Below are 18763 nucleotides of genomic sequence, written 5' to 3' on the forward strand. Positions count from 1 at the left end.
TTATTCTACTGTACAGTTTAAAAAGAAACAGATAGCTATCTGGCTCTCAACACCCCGCAATGAGTAACAGCCCATCAAAGAGAGGAGAGAGAGTGCTGGACATCTAGACATTTGTGCCAATTTCAAATAATATTGTCCAGCCCATCTTCATGTTAATACTTTGTGGTCTAGAGCTCATGCCTAGTTCACATACAGCTTATACAATAATATGCAGTTGGATTACATGAGTTTGCATTTCCATCAAGTTACAATGGTCATGTATATTCTCGGATCCCGCGGTAAGCCTCAATCTATATCCCTTCACAATGTAGTTTGGCCTGTGTCCACGCTTGAGATTTACTCTGCATTGTCCCAACGTTTACATAGGGATGAATTTTATGTGCGCAGACAATACTCAGATGGCAGTTCATACGGAGCGCAAGGTCTCTTTACCTTGTCTAAACAGTCGCCTCTCGGACAGCCTAAGCATTAACAGAACTCAAAGGTCAGGAGGCTTGGTTGCATGTTGAAAACACAGTCCACCATTTTAGAACAGAGAATTATACGAACAGAAATCAAAATGGCGGATGACTCTAAAATGGCGACAAGGCCGAGCCAAAAACCAAACTTTGCAATGCGGTTTTCTGTGTAAAGCAATTGGGTTTACGCCAATATAAATATAGGGGGGCACTATATATTTTCCGTTTCACAAAGCAAGACCTCTCGGATTTACTGGATCAATTTCCAGATATTTGCGAGATTTTTTACATTTAATCTGGGCCTCTCCAGGCCAACAAGTCTGCTTTATGACTTTTCAAATCAATGAAGAAATATCTGCATTTAAACATCACCTCTGCCCTTGATGCTTGTTGATTTGATAGAAAAGCTGAGAACTACAAAGTTCATATAGACATTTGATCTCGCCAAAGTCTCCTAGCAGGTCCTCTTAGCCCATTGCAATAAGCACAATGGTCTATACCAATGCTCCATCTAACCTTTCAGCCTACATGGAGCCCAATTTAAGTTCAAAAGACTCATACACATCACCTTAAAACCCTGTCTGTCTTTCTTGAGTGCATATTTGGATGACATTTTCATGCTGGCTACATGTTGAATACCCCACTTTGTGTTTTCCTATATCTGACATGCTATGCTTTATGGTGTATAGATTTTTCAATGTTTATAGGCCTTTGGTCCAAACCTTTCCCTGATTTAACCCAGAATAAACCACTTTTTTAGATCATAACTCTTTTGTGGCCCATATAGGATTGCCCGACCCTGCTATACCAGCTCCTCCATTTCACAGCACTATTATAGCATTGCATGGAAGTTGACGATTTTGCTTCTGCAGAAATGCCATAACTGTTGGCTTTGCTAATTGTTTCATTTGTCACTTATCTGCTTTAATTGGGTGGTTAGACTTTTTCTATCAAAGATATTTCCAACAGCTGCTTCCCGTTGTGACATTGTATACTGTGTGAGTTGGGCTGTTTAGTTGCATTCCTAAACCAACTAAGAATATTCATGGGTATAAGTGTCATTAATTTTCACTTCTGTAGAGGAACATGCCCCCACATTTGATAACATTTTATTTCAAACCCCAATGAAATATAGTGACCTATGTTCAAACTTCTTTTAGTTGCTTTTCATTTGATGTAAGAGAAACATGCCTATTGTTCCCACTTCCTTTGTGCTCTTTCACAATCTATCTGTATATTTCTCATCTTTTCTTTAATCTCTCTGAAAATAATGTATCATGAATGTCATGTTATTTCAATTGTTTGCCTCGGTCTATTTTAGTACTTGTATTTAGTCCCTTTCTAATCTATTTTCGAAATGTTTTTGATTGGCCGTCTTTTGTACACATGGTTTGAGTGTTGTTCTATTGCACACAATGCTGTTGGTTGTTTTCATATTGTACACAGCAAGCATCCTTTGTTGTCACCCTTGTTTGCAGGGTCTTCTATACATGTTTCTTTTGTGTTGGTCCTTTCCACTTAGTATCTCAGCCGGGGTATACCAACAATCACATGAATGTAATGGTTTACTTTGCAAGAAACAACATGTGTGTTAGAATCCTTTTACCTCATATGTTTCAGCCACACATGATTATGTTGTTGATATCTGCGTAGAGAAAATAGGATAACTCAAATAAGCGATCAACAAACATAGAATTAAAAGGTACCTATTGCTGATCACTATATGTGGGATGTCATTTCTTTATGTGTTCATTTTACCAAGCAGGTGGCTGGGATTTGTAGACACACTGCTGTTTCATGAAGAAATGAAAAGGTCTGTTGGCAATGTCTGTATTGGATAGACCTGTCTGTACATGATGTGAAAGGGACATATGGAACAATCCTTCTAAATAAATGTAGGTGGGAAAAATGCCTTTAACACTGCCTTTAACGCTGCCTTTAACACTGAGCAGCCAAGAAAAATCAGAGGCGTTTTGAAATCGTTGGTTTCACCTCAGGGAGAAGTATTGATAAGGTATTTGCTTTAAATATATGAGAGTTGGGAACAAAGACAGAAGAGAGAGATATGGAAATCACGTGTGCGCTACCTGCACAGTTAAAATCGGAGAGCCCAAAATTGAGACTGGAAATCTTGAGTGGACGAGATACAAAAATAGTTTTAAAAGAATGTGTGAGATGTATGTGCAACAAGGCCGAAACGGGATTGGTAATTTGATATATGCGCTGGCAGTGATGCTGCTTGTCAGTGGCTTGAGAAAGATGATATATGACATCCATGCGTACAAGGCAACTTGTAAACCTATTCCTGAAGAGTTATGAGTAACTGATTTAGTATGTATACCTAGATAGAGTATATGTGCTATATGGTCTGTGCAAAGCAATATGGTATTCTTAATAAGCAAGAGGAAAGACGAGCTACATTGGTTTCCAATTTGACAAATGTTGGATTTTGCATCAGATGGAGAAGTCCTGAATATCCTGTACATCCTATTCTAAACATACTATAATTAGTTATACAGTGAACATGATTAATCCAGGATCTTAGTGAGACCTTTCCTATGGAATATTACGTTGCTCTCCAACACTGTTCTGTTTCACTGCCCTCTTCAGAATCTGGCGCAAGTGTCGATGTTAATGTTGAGTATTTTCCACCATTTTTAGATTTTCCATGCTATTTCCTTCAGTGTTTACCTCATCATTTATGGAACAAAATGAGCTTTCTGTAACCAAAACTTTAACGACCGATTCTAACATTGGCGCCGAAATGGAAAAGAAACATTATGAGGTGTACTAACGCTTAATGTCCTTCTTATTCTAATAGTTTGCATAAAATGCAACCCGCCCAAATGTACTTTTTTTGCAGAGAATTAAGTTGCTTCAGTAAATCTTACCTTACAGGAGTGAAATTACACACAGCTACGGAGGAATTCCTACAACAAAATGTCTGCAGTAAGTTTGATAGGTTATTTATAACGTGCTTAATACCACGAGGTTTCTAAGCGTGCACCCAAGGATCGAACCCATGTTGCTCTGTGTCATCTTGCTTCCAAAACGAGCAGGTTGCCCCTGAGCTATCCTCTCCAGACAATATAGTACAATGTATTCCTTCGGTGAATGTTAGTATTTCGGAAAGGCTTTTTGTTGTATCTTTATGGTACAAGGGACCATATTACTATAATGATTGTTCTAAATGTTTATTATTAACGAACTTGGAAAACATTAAGTCAATTTGTGCTACGTTTATCTTGAACTGATATCCATGCCTGCCACCCGAAATGAGGCGCAATATAGCCCTCGTCAAATTGTAAGTTCTTTACATCTTTTTTTTATTTTGTTAGTCTTCTCAATGGTTATTTAATATCAAATAAAAAAAAAATATTAAAACACTTGTACATATTCTGTTAGTAATTAATGAGTAGTCAAATGAGTATTCAGCATACTGAATTGTGTTCAGCATATTGAATTTTGTTCATACACCGTTCTTCACAGAAAGAATACTGTAGGATACTAAAAAAGACTAACCATAGTATGCAAATACAAAAAAGAGGACAGATGATTCGATCTTAATGTAGTATTCAACTTTGGTAAGTGAGATGCCCTGAACTAGAGTGATATTTGTGCATATTCGTGACTCTCCCGAGATCTGAACCAGGTCATTTGTATTGGCAACATATTCTTTTTTTTTGTTTACCCAAATGTGGAGTGAAATAATGAAAATAATGCTGATACAAATAGAAAGTGAGATCTCATACAAATGAAACTCGCAAAGCACATTAGCAAGATGTTATAGGCATGACAATCAGAAGTGAAGCCTAAGATAGATGTCTTGTCAACTGACAAACAATGATCAGCCATGCACGTTGATCGGAATCGGGACTACGCACATGAACAAGTGACCAAATATGTTCATTCAACATTTTCTGTTTTTACAGCACATACAGCACATTTAACAAAAATGTTGAGTAACACAAAATAACGAAAGCAATCTTATTATTATTATTATTAGGACCCGGCGAGAGTCAAGGAGAATGCAACATGCATTCTGATTGGCTCTCGCCGGGTCCTTACCCGGCCGAGAATCCTTCGATTCTCGGCCGGGATCCCAGCTGCCTTGTCCTCGGCGGGGGGCGTGTCAGCCCCTCAGCCAATGAGGAGGCTCGAAGCGGGGCCATCCCCGCTCCGAGCCCTCACACGGCTGAGAGGCTGCCTTCGTCCCCCGTGGGGGACTCAGGTAAGCTTCTTTTTTTTTCTTCCCTTCCCTCCCGCCTCCCTGCCCTCCCCACCCCACTTACCTGCTTGCTCCTGCCTCCCCGGTGGGGGATTATAGCAGCCTCCAGCAGTGTGGAGACTCAGAGCGGGGACATCCCCCACCGCGCCTCCACACGGCTGGAAGCTTCCATCGTCCCCTGCTGGGGACGCAGGTATGTATTTTTTTTTTGTTCCCCTCCCTCCCAATCCCACTTACCTTCTGCTTCTTTTTCTTTTTCGGGAGCGGAAGCGCTGGGAACACTTGTGTTCTCAGCGCTTCAGCTCCCGATGGCCGCCATGGAAAGGGAAAACGGACTCCGTTTTCCCTTTGCATGGCGGCCATTTTCTTGATTGTTTTTTTTTTTCTGTCCCGAAACGCCGCAGCGTTTCGGGACAGAAATAAATGATTTTAGTGCACCGGTCACGCACATAATGTGGGCCGGGGTACTAATAGCAATATGACCATTGCGGCGGGGGCATTACCGACTCAGCTAATGCCCCGGGGCCTTCGTTAAGGCCCTCGCTTCGCTCGGGCCTATAACTATGGGCCCCGGGGCATTACCTGAGTTGGTAATGCCCCTGCCGCTCGGGTCATATTGCTTAAATAAAACATAAAAACATAAATACAACATGAGATAAAACATATCATACAACAAATACATTCATAACAGATTATAATTGTTAATGTTTCACAATACATTCAATTCAATTTAATATAATTACCCAAACAAGTTGATTTTAACTCATTCATGTTGACTGCTCCATTGTGGTAGTTCGGTAAGATCACCTTCAAAAATCAAATTGTTTATTAAATTAATGATATGTGCTGTCCATTAAAAATCATCGCCCAGGCCTTCTCTTCAATTAGACTCTTATAACTCTTGAAATACTTAAACAGATATCAAATCTGTGTATCTAATAATTTAGGGCAGGCTACCAACAAGTGCCTCAAAGTTTCCAATTCATCTTGATTAGCACAGACGCCACATCATCTTTCATTTGAAGGCCATTTCATTCTAATTACTTTTACTTCCCTTGTTGACCATAAGTTAAAGCACAGCTGAACAAATCATATGATATCTATGAGATGGACATTTCTTTAAGTAGTTTGGGATAGAATTCAAAGGCTTTATTTCTTTTCAAAATCATTAAACACTCTATACCTTTTACATTATTCATTAGTCCTGAATCTTTTTGGCTCTCTGAGGGGACTACAGCAGGGACTACAGAGAAATATCTGCTGCGGTTAGCAGTTCCAGACACTCCTCCTTCCATTTCTGAAGGGAGCAATCCATCTGAACCTCCACCAAAATACTAAAAGCTGGGATGACAGAGGTTTTATGGCCTGAAATATACTTTCTCAATAAAGCTGAAGAGCTACACTACACCATAATCTCAAAGCACAGGAGCCCGAATTTGAAACAGATTTTTCGGATTAGTAAACCCTTTTGAAGGGCCACCATCTTTTTCCAAAAAGGCCCTCTATCCTATTTCATTCCAAGTTTTTATGAAGTAGTTTAGCTTTTGCCCCACATATCAGGGTTGGAAGAACCTTTTGTTTGTAATAGATTATCACCGCAAGTCACAAAAACCTTCCAAACTTTTTTTATTAAAGATTAGCCTTTGAGATGCAGCATTCATGGCCTTTCACCTTATTTCCACCTTATGTCTACATGGGGCCTCTATAATGTTAACATTCAGGCAGACTATAATCATTCACGGTTTTTGAGGGGGTTTTATACAAATACCAACTCAAAGAAGATTGTTTTCTAATTGTCTTTGAAGTTAGAATCATCACATTCAATTTTGGCACAATAATTGTTAGGTGATTCTCATTTGTGTAGGCTTCTAATATAGTCAGATGCCTCTAAAACCAACTATTCCACATACAGAAGCAATGAAACCTGGTGTTTGGTTTCGGCGGAAATGATGCCACCTTGGAGAAGTAGACCCCCAAAATCTGCTATAAAAAGGTTTAATAAAGCAGGGGCTCAAATACACCCCTGCTTTAATACTCTAAAAGTAGGAATCATTTTTGATAAGAGACCCTGATGGTTTAAACTAATGTGCATAAAAGACTGAGAGTGTAGTTCTTGAATTATAGCGAGGCGAGAAGCCTGGCATCCCCAATTATGGGGGTCATTACAAGGTGGGAGGTAAGGGATACCGGGCACCGGTAAGGAGACCGGTGCCGGTAATCCCTTATCGCCCTATTCCAAGGTCCCTTGGCAGGGACCATAAGGAACATATGGTCCGACCACACGTCCCTTACGGGTCCCGCTAAGGGACCAGGGCACTAATAACGAGCTTGCAAGTCGCAAGCCCGTTATTAGCGCCTTCCCCATTCCCATTGAGCCCTATGGGGGCTCAAATGGGAATGGGGAATGGTTTGTGCAATGGGGATTTACCGGTCCCGCCAGGGTCGGACTACACCGGTAAGTCCCCATTGCACAACACCGATGCTGGACCCGTTATTGGTGGCAGTCATGGCGTAAATAGCGCCATGACTACCACCAATCTTGGAATGAGGCCCTATGTAACTTAGCAAATCCAATTTCTCAATCAACACTGTTGAAATCTAACTTAAAATATATAAATGCCAGATAAACCGGCTGTCCCGTCTGTAATACTTTTTTCTTTGTTTTATTTATTTTAATTTATGTATTTAATGCTCATTTGTTATGCGCCTATACACAATTGTTTCTAGGCACAGCAAGCCATGGTGGGGACAGGTAGGAGTAAAATAGCAATCCTAATAGGCATTGCGACATTCAGGTCATGCAAGTGCAGTTGCAAGAAGTGCATGGGGGAGGGGAGGTGGGAAAGTGATTGGAATGGAAGGAATGCTCTTGAGAAGGAGAGTGCCAGTGAAGCCAGGTGGACAGGGCCAACTGGAGGATGAGAATGAAGGGGTGTCCACAACTAAGTGCTAGTTAAGTGGTTCAGATGGCACTAAGGGATGAAGCCAACCTGCCAAGTGAAGGTGAGTGGGCCTGTGTGGGAAAGTACAGGATGATGGTGGGAAGGGATCACGGCAGAATAATTGCAGTGGTAGACTGGGCAGGGGAGGGCCTGGTGCCCTGGAAGAATCTGAAGGAACCAGACCACCATTCTCAGGCAGAGGGAATATTAGCAGGGGGGTGGAATGGGAAAGAGGTAGAGAAAAAGGAATGTCTTTAGGAGCTTCTGGAACTTAAGAAGATCCGGCTCAAGTCTGATAGGGGCAGGGAGGATATTCCCAAGGGAAGCACCTGCAGAGGAGATAGATCTACCCCCCACTCTCTGCTTGGAAAAACTAGAGAGTCAGAGATAGATGAGCAAAGGGCCCTGGGGAGGTATTTGGGAAGAGAAAGGTGGCTATATCATAGTCACTAGCAACAGAAAGCCTTTGGATGAGGCAGAGGTTCTTGAATTTGACCCTCACAGCAACTGGGGGCCAGTGGAGAGATGTAAGGCCTGGAGAGATGTGTCAACTGGTCTTGAGGTCAAGGATAAGACGTGCTGTCCTATTCTGGATTAGTTGAAGGGGGCAAATGGAGAGGTTAGGCAGATTGAGGAAGAGGCTGTTGCAGTAGTCCAGCCTGGATTGCACCAGAGCTCTGGAGAAATTTAGTTTGTGGGGAAAAGTGAGGAAGGGGAGAACACCTCTGAGGAGGTGAAGCTGGAAGTGGGACATTTAGCCAGGTCCATCCATGATGTGAGGAGAGAAAGAGAGGGAGGAGTCAAAGATGACCCAAATATTTTTTTCTTCACTTGAGGGGACGGGGCCAGAGGAGGGTGGGCAGAGTGTGTGAGGGAAAGAGGGAACAGGGGACCCAATGAGAACGTTCTCTGTCTTACTGGTGTTAAGGCGGAGGTCATTTAGTACACCTTGCCTGAATAGCAGACAGGCAGTCAGGAATGAGCAAGCAAGGAGAGGAGGTAGAGGAGGGTAGCTTGAAAGAAAGCTGCGTGTCATCAGCATAACACTGACAATGAGGAGAGAAGGTGGAGATCAGATGGGCAGGAGAGGTCAGGTAGATATTGAAGAGCCTTTACTAGACCAAGGGTGAGCAAATTAATTAACAAAAGCAATAATTATCATATGGTCCAGAAAAACTGCATATAACAACGCACACTTTGATGGATTTTTTGAGGGATTTTTGGATGGATGGGTGGATGGATGGATGGATGGATGGATGGAATTATGGGTAGATTGATGGATGGATGGATGGATGGATGGATGGATGGATGGATGGATGGATGGACAGATGGGTATTTGGAATGATTGAATGTATTCATAAGTGTGCATTCTAAAGTGAATCACATCTCTGTGCTGGGAAAGAATAGAATACTTCCATGTTCCATTCAAAATTTGATAGACAATGGGGGTGTGGTCGGCTGCCTGCAAAATGTCCACCTAATGAGTTCCAAGCCCCATATCCAAGCTATATAAATAAAATGCAAGCACACATCATCTTTCCTTACCAGTTTGTCATATTCCTGCTCCGATTATAGCGTGAGTTGCACTGTCCTGGTGGGGCCCCGATATGATGTCAGGTGGAGAAGATCATGGAGGACCAGACGGAGAGGGTAACATTGTGCATTTAATGGCGGCCAGCAACCAGATGATGAACCATGGCCCGGGACACCTTTCTGCTGCCCCTGGAAGTCAAAGGCAGGCGAGGCTTATGTTCTGAGAGCAGCAAGGAGGGAGTCCCCTTGGACGTTGAGTCACGGATCACGCCATGCATAATGAGGATCAGTGCCTCCGAAGGAAAATCCTGATGAGGAGAGGCTACTGGTGTGCTGGTGGCCGTTTCTGAAGCTCTGGGCTCATATTCATATTATACATTGGAGATTGAGTAATCAGCAGGCGTTATGTCTTCAAAGAAAGACCTGAAATTTGAAGCTCTCAGGAATAAACATCTGGTTAGTATTGTACTAATATCAAAAGACAGTTATGGCACTGTATCAAAAGCATGTTATGGCAGAAGGCTTACATGCTTTTATTGCAGAAAAGGCAGCAGGAGGTCTATCGAGTAGGGTGACCAGATGTAAAAAACAAAAAATTAAAACATGGGACAGGCCACAGACATAGATGTAGGACTAACGTAAACACAAATAAAACGGTAGTCCTACTTCTATGTCACATGCATGTTGCGGGGCTGGGGAGGGGGTGTGTTCACAGGCACACTCCTCTCATTGGAGGCATGCTGCCAGGGAGGGGAAGTGTAAAGGGGTGCAAAATGGGGGCATTCACGCAGGAAGAGTCACGCTGGGCCCGATTTCGGCAAGTACCGGGACCGCAGCCACCCACCTTTGCAAACCCAGGACGGGGTTTATAAAATTAAAACAGTCCCGGGACCCCGGGATGGAGGGTGCTTTCCCTGCACTGTCCTGGGAAAACCAGGATGTCTGGTCACCCTACACTTAAGGCACATAATCAGCATAAGCCTACAGTTCCCAGCAGGCCTGAGACAGCACACGCTCTTCTCCAGGCTCGAGACACACCCAAGCCAGTGCTCACGGATGCACGCCTGCCGCAGGACCTTGCTCGCGATACAGACCTTCCAGTATGTCGGATGTGTCTTCAAAGAGCTCCTAAAGGCCAATCATCTCAGGGCCCAGCCAACACCTGTAAAACATTCAGGTCCCACTCTGCTCTTAGAAAAGCTCACTTTCTGCATCATGTTCGCTTGAAACACATGCAAATGAAGAAACAAGGCAACTCTGCCTTATTAAAACTGGCGCATCTCAGTTGGCCCTTCTATAGGGCTGCAAATTTTCAAAAAATTCGATTCCTTCTTCAATATCTTATTGCAATCAATTACGAACAGTCAAATATATCTATGTACTTTTAGACAGGAATGTTTATTCACATTCTCATGTATTGATTCACATTGCACTGTGTTGGGCGATCAAATTTTGCCTTCAATATACATTCTGCCAATGCATTTCGGTTTAAACCTTCGTCAGGGCTGTATAAAGGCACTTGATTACATCATCAAGCTAGTCATAATTATGTATTCATACATTTAAATACACTTTACGGTTTAAATACAATATATTAACAAATTCACACATACCATTTGGATTGTCCCACGTATATGCAATAGTTCCGCCAAATGAAAAATAAACAACCAACATAAAGCCATTTAGTTTCAGCATTATAAGTTTTGTATGCATTGATTTTTAGGACAGAAATCAGTCCTACCTGATCGCTTTAAAGGCGTTCTCTCTCTAGTTTCACAGCTGTGTGTGTTTAAATGCGTCGCGAGGCGCATATGTCCATCGTCTCTCTGTTAAAGAGATAGGCGGTTTAGACAGCCATTCTAATGTTGTTATATCTAATGTAGAGCGCGGCGAGTGTTCGCCGATGCTTACCTGGAGTTCCAGCGTTGTCCTGCGGTCTGTAGAGAGACGTGTGCGCGCAGGCGCCTGTGTGTTTCATTTAAACGTTGTCATGGAGCTATTAGCGCCATGACTACCTCCAATACCGGTACCGTGTCCGGTCCCGTTCAATGGGGACTTACCGGTCTATTCCAACCTTTGCGGGACCGGTAAGTCCCCGTTGAAAAAGCCATTCTCCATTCCCATTTCAGCCCTCATAGGGCTCAATGGGAAGGGGGAAGGTGCTAATAATGGTACCGCAAATTGCGGTACCGTTATTAGCTCTGAAGTCCCTTAATGGGTCCCTTCCATAATGCCAGGTAAAATCAGGCATTAAGGAAGGGACCCGCTAAGGGACCTCGCAGGAGGGCGGTAAGGGATTAATGGCACCGGTGCCCTTACCGGTGCCGGTAATCCCTTACCGCCCACCTCGTAATGAGGCCCACTGTATTCGTGCATGAAGTAATGCAAGTTTTATCACGCACAATGTACCCTGGCATGAGGTAATGCAAGGGTTTTGACCACACACACAATGGGCCTCATCACGAGTTGGGCGGTAACGCTGGTGCTATTAGCGCCAGCGCTAATAGCCCTACTGCCAAACCCCCCGGCCCTATTAGCGCCGGATCACAGGTTTGCAGAACGGTTATTGTCCATTCCTCGTTGGGCCCATTCGGGAATTCCTCATTCCCCATTGGGCCCAATGGGTAAAATTCACGCTTTTACCGCCGGTGGATTTCCCGCCGGCCGTAAGCATGCTGAAAATCGGCATACTTGCCACGGATCTCCCCCCAGCTAAGAGCTGGGAGAAATCCGCCAAAGCCATGATCTGGCGGACCCTTAAATGCAGCGGTAATAGCGCTACCGCCATTTTTAAGGGGTACCGCCGAGATCGTGATGAGGCCCAATGTATCTTTGCATAACATAATGCAAAACTTGATTCTTGAGTTCAGTGTGTTTTACTGGTTATGTCACAATCCATTGTATGAAATCCAAGATTCTTGGGCAATGCAAAGTTGCAGAGTATCTCCGGGGGCAATCTAAACGTTACAGAGGCTCTTTGCATAGGGTAATGCAAAGACTAATTCAGAGTCATGCAAAACAGAATTAATGTGTGTAAGCTCATGCAAGTGTGAATGTTCGTGTGGCAGGGTGGTGTTCAATCATCTGGGAGAACAGCAGAGCCTAGGGGCATTTAACCTAATATTTCCTTCCCCATCCATAACCTCTTCCTAACCCTCTTTCCAGTTACCCTGAACTCCCCGTACCCATCCATTCAAGTGGACCCTAACCCTCTTTCCCTGGTGGGTTGCGGTGGTCTGTTTACATTTGAGGTTCAGACGTCAAGACCTTACGGGGAGATAGGAGTTTGTGCAACCTCTGCGCAAGACCAGAAGGAGATCCTGTCAGAAGCCAGCAAAAAATCACCACCTCGCACACCTCACAGTGTATATGGACACGCTGCAGGGGGAACCAAGCATAATACTTGCAGAAGTGGCAGTGATACAAAAAACGGTATCTTCTATTGACAGGCAAATACAGGACATCCAGGACAAGAGGAATTCCTTTAGGAAGGACATGGTGGCCTTTGTGGGCGCATGGACCATACTTAAGAGAGGATATCCTCATTGTAGTATAGATTGGCAGGCCTCAAGCACATTCATGGTAGGGTTGGTGAATGTGAGTCAGCCGTCTCACTGGTGGAAGAAAGGAACCGAAGGAACAACAGGGTTTTTGGCATGTCTGAAAAAGCAGAGGGGCCTGAGCCTATACAGTAGATGGAGAAGTGGCTATCCGCTCACTCCAGGTCAACATTGCACCATGCCTGGAAACTGAAGGAGCGCACAAAGTGGTGCAAGAGCGAACAATAGAGGCAAGAAGCTGAGTCCCTTACAGCATACCTACTTCAACATAACCAGGTGGTGCAGATTATTGAGGCGGTGAGGAAAAAGAAAGACATGCTGACCTTTGTGCTCCATCAAGTATACATCACCCAAGACTTTTTGAAATGCCCGGTAACCACAAAAAAGCAGTTTGTCGCAATCCACTCCGAGCTACGTTGTAGGGGGTTGCGGTATGACCTTTTGGAACCGGCTAAAATGGTGATTACTACGGAATTGGGGAATTATAAGTTAATTGACGACCCAAAAGACCTATGATGATTTCTATAGGTGACCCCTAATTGGCCAATAGACACTGCTCCTGCTCTCCACAGTGACCACGTCACTGGCCATATATCATCGTCTGCATTAGTGCATATTGCAGGTCCCACCGCCCCAGGAGGTGGAAACTAGACTATCCCACTATAACTCCCAGAAAGGCCTCACAGGCAGGTCTGTGACTGGACCACTTGATTTTGCAAACGCACCACCGGGCGATCGAGAAGCCTTGAACAAATCCCACTATGGGATTTCATATGATCCCATGTCTATTTCTGTCTCTACTCTGTAGGAAACAGTGAAATGACCTTCTTTGCCGTTCAATGCGATTTCAAAAGCGAGAAAGGAATTTTCTACAGCATTCTCTGCGTGTGTAAGAACGCTGTAGGAAATTCCTTTTCTTGCTTTTGAAATCGCATTGAACGGCAAAGACAGTAATTTCACCATTTCCTACAGAGGATAGACAGAAATAGACATGGGATCATATGAAATCCCATAGTGGAGGATACAGCAGAAGAATTCCCCAGATAGACATACATACATTCCTGGCCAACTAGCAGGGAGACCAGGAAATGCAGGTTGTCAATGTAATGACTTAAGAAGCTATTCATGCAGCCAGGGTGGCAAGGCAGGGACTTGAATAGTACAAGTATCTGTGGAATATGAAACAAACTCTATATGCCAGAGGACTGCAGAGGTATTGGAGAAAAATTGTAAGAAGAAATCCCCTGATGATGAGAGAACCTCTTGAAACGCGTTGGGACAAATCCCCTCCCCTATTGATGATTGATCATGTTTAATTATTTTATTTAAAACACTTTTATAATAAACAGTATCAAGGAATTAATGAGAATACTCATTTTACTCTAATTAGTGTAAATGACTTTCTAAAACTTACTAAGCTTACCATTTAAGACTAATACTGTAAATTTGAATATGAATGTTTAAACATGTTGGAGAATAGCCCAAGATAGTGTGCAGGGGAACTCACTCAACTACATGTACACCTACTGTCCATGTGCCAGGATAGTCCATTCTGCCCCACACCTTGACCGCATATAAGTATTATATAACACTGAAAACCTTATTGAGTGTCTGATAATATCACTAACTTAAGGGTGTGCAAAGTGCTATAGAACAAACACTCCATTGAAATCCACCAAGAAGTTGGAGCCAACCTCTGGGTTAGTTTGTTCACGCATAAACTGGATGTTTTATGAGGCACAGTGGCTGCCATCTATAGATTAACCCACACTCCCTAACTCAGGTCTATATCTTTTGTGAGTAGATACAGGGCAATGGCGGCTCTAGTGGTTTACCCCCTCTGCCCGAGATATCATGGCGTAGCTGGAGAGTATTCTGCTCCCAGTGCAATGGGGTTGTATTCAGTTTGTAGTCGCTTTTTGCTTCACATGGTAGGGGGGGGACTGTGAGAAGGTGGCATGTTGGGCAGTGGGGAGTGGCAGGAGAGTATACAATTACTTTGTGTGGTTTCACTTATTTGGTTTATCCCATGTGTTTCTTTTCCGGGCTGCATTGGGAATGTTAGAGTGGAAGAATATGGTAGATGAGGGCTGCTGGAGTTCTCAGTCTATAGGGTCACTGCTATTATGCTGAAAATCCATGCCCTCAAACAAGCGAATCCTGAATTTTGGCATTATGTTAAACACAATGATCGGCAGGCTAAATTCGCCAAATGTGGTAATTGTGCAAACTGCAACCTCCCGTTTGATTCCATCATGGATAGGAGTCACAATGTGGCTTCAGACCATGAAACAAGCACAAGGCATTTCAAAAGTTTATCCGGTGCAATAACTTTGAGGATGTGTGGTGCATGCCTCGCCCTCAAGAATGGATTATGTGTTTATAAGTACGGCCTAGTGAAGAGAGAGTTCAGAGCTGAAATACACCCATAGTAATATCGGACCACGTAGTGGTAGCCACTGCATTGGATTGTTTGATTGGGGTAGGTGGGGTCATCTGGTAATGGGATGTGGCAGCTCAACACTGAATTGCTGTCCTCCAAAGAATTTAGAGATTCGCAAGGTCAATGTACAAGGGAGTTCTTCCTGCTCAATGGCGAAGAGGGGCTGAAACGTAGTGTAATATGGGATGCCTACAAATTCATGCTCAGGGGATATATAACAGGACACATAATAGTGTAAATATCAGGAAGAAATAAGGTTGCAAAAGGGCAGCTCGAGAGAAACTTAGGGAGATAAAAGCATTAGAACTGCAGTATCAAAGGGCTCTCTCAGAACAGGCTGTAAGGGAGCTAATTAAAGTGAAATGTAACTACAATAAAGCACATACGGACAGAGCTTCTGGGGTACTCCTGAAGTGCAATTCCACAGTTTTGGGGAGCACTTGCTGTCAAAGTATCTCAAAGGCCAAAACCAGAACAATAAGGTCTCGGCCTTGGGAGTGTAGGGTAGTCCGATTTGTAGGGACAATGATAATGCAAGGGAGTTTGCAAAATTTTATGAATCCTTTACACCCAGGAATCCAACTCACCGTGTACAGTGATTGATTAGTATTTGAACAGCACTCTGGATCCAAGGCAGGCACACATCCCTCAAGAGGCATGCGGGGCATTAGATACATCCGTAGCTGGAATTACAGAGGACATCTGCAAGCTGAAGAAAGGCAGCGCCAAGGCCTAGTGGTCTGCCTGTTGATTTTTACAGTGTGTTTAAGGAGGTGCTACCAACAAAACTACAAACGCTGTTTTTGTATTACACTCTGGGGTGGGGTCCTAGTGGGATGTTCCATGAAGCCATTATCCATGTCATTCACAAGCCCAGGAAAGATAGTAGGGATGGATATAATTGTAGACCAATTTCATGGATAATGCAGAGGCAAAAAAGTATGCCAAAGTGCTCGCCATGAAGGCTAGACCCACTGCTTCCCAGGATAGTGCACAAGGAATAAATAAGGCTTATTAAGGGTCGACTTTACTCAGCTAATACTCAACTTTTCTGTAATAGTCTGGAGTTGGGAAAAAAACAAGTAAAACCGTGGGCAGCAGCCACACTGAAAGCAGAGAAGGTGATTGACAGGGTGAGCTGGGTGTGATCTGGGAGTTTCTTAGGAGGTTCTTTGCAATGGCATGGCTTCATGCCCACCCACAATAATAACTTTAATTATCACTTTATATAAACACCCCGAAGCCATAGTGTTTGTGAATGGCGTCTTCTCCCAGAAAGCAGGGATGTCCCCTCAACCACACTTATCTTTGTTCTAGCCTTAGGGCCGATACACCAACAGATTCATATGTTTATAGTTAAAGGCTCAGTCTCAGCATATGATGATGATATTCTGTTTTATCTAGAGGACCCTGAGGCACCACTTCCCCCTTCTTGCAAGAGATCAAGTGGTATTCTGAGGTATCCGGGTATAAACTTAATTTTGGCAAAACGGAAATAACGCCCCTAACTAATGTATGTTTCAGTTCACATATTAAGGTCCAGGGCCTTAAATACGGCAGAGTGGTATTTCATTCCAGAGTACTGATTTCCCCACCCATACTGCTGACACACTACAATTAATTAAATGGCTTGTGGGTTAAGATCAAGATAGAAGGATTATTGAAGAAGTGGTCCCTGCTACTCCTCACCTGGAGGGGACATTTAGCAAATATTATAATGTATATCTTCCCAGTAAATGTGTACAATCAGGCAATGTTACCCCTCCAATGGCCTCATCCCATTTAAAGAAATATATAGGGGGTTAGCCAACTTCCTATGAAAAGGGAAGAAAGACAGAATATACCTCAGCAGGCTTCAGATGCACCAGTCTCAGGGCGGAGTGAAATTCCCTCATTTGAAAAGATACCTGACGGTATTTGGTATACGCCAGGGAATGGGATGTTTGTCAGAGGCGGCCCTAGATGGTTAACTGGCATGGTTGGATTTGGAAGCATTGTTAGCGTACCCCTATCAAATACGCGACATCCCACACATACGGGTAACACATTCCTTGCAGGGGGGCGACCTGATAACTTTTACATGCAATGCATTGCAAACTTGGGGTTTAGACACATGAGGTGAGCCATTTCCCCTCAGAAGGATGCCATTATGAAACAATATTAAACTGTGAACGGTGGATAAATTCTTAAATTGGTCCTCGTAGGGGAAGCAGGGAATACTGTATCTGCATGAAATATAGGGCCTCATTATTAGATTGGTGGTAGTCATGGCGCTATTTGCGCCATGACTGCCACCAATAACGGGTCCGGCACCGGTGTAGTTCAATGGCGACTTACCAGTCTAGTCCGACACTGGCGGGACCGGTAAGCCCCCATTGAACATGTCATTCCCCATTCCCAATTGAGCCCCCTTAGGGGCGTGACATGGAGTGGAATGGAAGCTCTGGTTGAAGGCTCTGCCTTCCCGCCACCTAGAGGACTTTCTTAATTCACATGAAAGGTTGGGGGCTAATTTAGGACATATGGAAGGTATAGCCATGATGCCCAAGTAGGGGAGATGCAGAGTAACGTGACAGCAGGTTGAGTGGCAAGTTGAGGGACTGTATATGGGTCATGCATGTACTGGGGTGTAATACTCAAATGACCACAACAAGCTAATGGATATTCTCTAAGCATTTGGCCTTGTACAGCTATATGGAGAGGATACAATGCATTCTGTGCACTTCTTTTTATTTCTGTGGGTATGTATTTCACAAAACCTTCTGTCTGTTTCTATTCCCTTCTCCCCTGTTTGTCTTATTCCTCATATTTCCACTATTTCTGCTTCTTTTTTTTCTTCAGTTTCCCTCTAAGTCTTTTTTATTATGTGTGACCCTGTTACATCGAATATATTGGATGTCTAATGATATGGTGGCAAGTCCTAATTATATGGTATGTATTTTGAGAAGGAGGGCCTGAATTATAGGTCTGATAGTTTGATGAATTGGCAGCGGTTAAATTTGAAGTTAGTAGTAGTTGATAGATATATGATTGTATACTGATGAATTGAGGGTGGTGTATGGACAGAGAACTAAGGAACTCAACAGTGGGGTTAGGGTATGACTAATTGGAAAGGAGGGATGGGGGAGCAAAGTATAGGTACAAGATCAACACACATCTGTAGGATGAATAATTCAGGCAACCTCAGATCGGGCATGCCACACGAACAGTCATAGAGCTGCCCATGCAACGATATGGGGAGCATACGCTGCCCTGTACTTGGGGAAGAGGACAGAATAGGAGCTGCCCATACTCCTCAATATATAAACATGGTCGTACTATACCCTTCCTCCCCCCCAGTCTTGCACCCCTGTTACCACAGAGTACATTATCTACCACTGTTCCCAATGCGGTCTGTGTGGTGGTTCTTTTATGCTTGTGTTTTATATTTACTATTGCATGCAGGTCAGAGGGTGAAGCGGTGGCCTCTAACTGGTATGAACTACAGATGTAATACCCCAGATGTAATACCACAATGTCTCTTTTCCCTTTTTCTTGGACCTACAGTTGTATTATTTCGATATAGCGTTGTACTGCATTATTGATCTATTTTAAAAACT

Source organism: Ambystoma mexicanum, chromosome 12 (genome assembly GCF_040938575.1).
Source record: "Ambystoma mexicanum isolate Mex_15411 chromosome 12, UKY_AmexF1_1, whole genome shotgun sequence".
NCBI classification, from domain to species: Eukaryota; Metazoa; Chordata; class Amphibia; order Caudata; family Ambystomatidae; genus Ambystoma; species Ambystoma mexicanum.